General features: G+C 39.1%; 1 pseudogene; it reads left to right on the forward strand.

Annotated features, from left to right (window-relative positions):
• The first annotated feature begins 699 nt into the window (after positions 1-699).
• LOC122069379 lies at positions 700-1,511 on the forward strand (annotated as a pseudogene).
• The last annotated feature ends 230 nt before the right edge of the window (positions 1,512-1,741 follow it).

Raw genomic sequence — 1,741 nt, forward strand, 5'->3', positions numbered from 1 at the left:
TAAAAGTAAAAGCAAAAAGTAAAAACAAGGGTAAAAAGTAAAAAACGAACGGACATGTCATAATTTTGAAACTTTATAATATAAAATAAATACTTATATTAATACAACAATGATGGAAGGAAATGTTTTCTAAAGTATAAAACCAATAATCACCAAGGATGAACACATTGATCTCCCAAGAGAAAGCTATCAATAATAAAAACCTAGCCCACAAGGGGGATGGGGGAAAAAAAAAATTAAGCCAAAATTTTCACAGAAACATTTACCAAAACTTTCTAGTGATTCCCATATAGCTAGAAAACAAAACGTAGATCAAATATGAAAACAGTAAGCAAAGCATTTGCAGAGATAAATGAAAATAGATGTATCCGCTTACCCACAAAGAGTGAGAGAGAAAGAGGAAGAGGATTACATTGTGAGGTTGGAGAAGGGATGGAAAGTGCCAGGAACTCTACTCCCATGTCCTTGCTCCTAAATCTCAGACTCAGCAACTGAAAATCTAAAACAGTCAAGGTTTTAAAACTCGGTATTCAAAATCGATATGATACGGATTGGTATCAGTGAAGACCGGTCAAGGATCGGTTAAGGATCGAAAACCTACAGTTTTTCCGGATGGATCATGGTATCTGCTAGGCTCGGCCAAAATTTTCTCTTTTTTTTTTTCAAATCTAGAAAAGTTCAGAAAGAGAGAAAAGTGGGTGGAAAGCATCAGTAATGTACAAGTTGGCAGATGCGACGGCATCAGGGTTCAAGGAAGCCAAGGTTAAGGTGCCTCTTACATTATTTGAAGGTTCTGGAAACTACTCCTCTGCTTTGTACATCGCTGCTATAAAAGCCAATGCATGGACAAATTTGAGAGTGAAATTCTTGACCTTGTTGAAGATACCAAAAAGAGTCCTACATTTTCACAGTTCATAAAGGATCTATCAGTGCCTAAGGAGACCAGAGTGAAGGTTATAAATGATATAAGTTCGGAAGCTAAATTCTCAGATATTATCAAGAACTTTTTGGCTGTTGTGGCTGAGAATGGGAGACTAAGAAATATTGACACTATTGCAAAGAGATTTATGGACTTGACCATGCACACAAGATAGAGGTGAAAGCTGTGGTGACAACCGTTATTTCCCTTCCCCCAGAGGAGGAGAAAGGACTGAGCAGAAGATGGAGACACTGCAGGCTATTATTGGACAGGGAAAGACAGTTGAGCTTGAGCAGAAGATTGATCCTAGCATTCTTGGTGGACTGGTGGTAGAATTTGACCAAAAGATTCTTGACGTTTCAATAAAGACTAGGGCAATGCAGATGGAGAGGTTCCTCCGGGAACCAATCAACTTTGATAGCATTTAAAGATGGCTCAACCTATGCTTGATGAACTTGCTACAATTTCCTTTTCTTCAGGTTGCTTCTGCAGTCCTCGTTTTGGCAGAAAGAGGAATTTTTATTTCCATTTTCTGTAGGATCAAGTTGTTTTTCCCTGCTTTTCCCAAGGCAGGGGTCTTTCTATACTGAAATTGGCACTCTTCTAAATCCCTTTTTAGATCATCTGGCTCCAAGCGAGCGTACTCAGAAAGACAGGGTTTGGCCTTTCTTTCTTCATCATCTCCGGCAGGATTCGAGGACTGACTCTGAAGGAGCTCATCACATAAAGACAGACCTTCCACAAGCTGCTGAGAATCTAAAATAAACTGTGATTCTCCTTCCCACCCTTTTGGATCTTCCTCATTGTGACCATAATCATCCA

The sequence above is a fragment of the Macadamia integrifolia genome, chromosome 2 (assembly GCF_013358625.1).
Source record: "Macadamia integrifolia cultivar HAES 741 chromosome 2, SCU_Mint_v3, whole genome shotgun sequence".
NCBI lineage: Eukaryota > Viridiplantae > Streptophyta > Magnoliopsida > Proteales > Proteaceae > Macadamia > Macadamia integrifolia.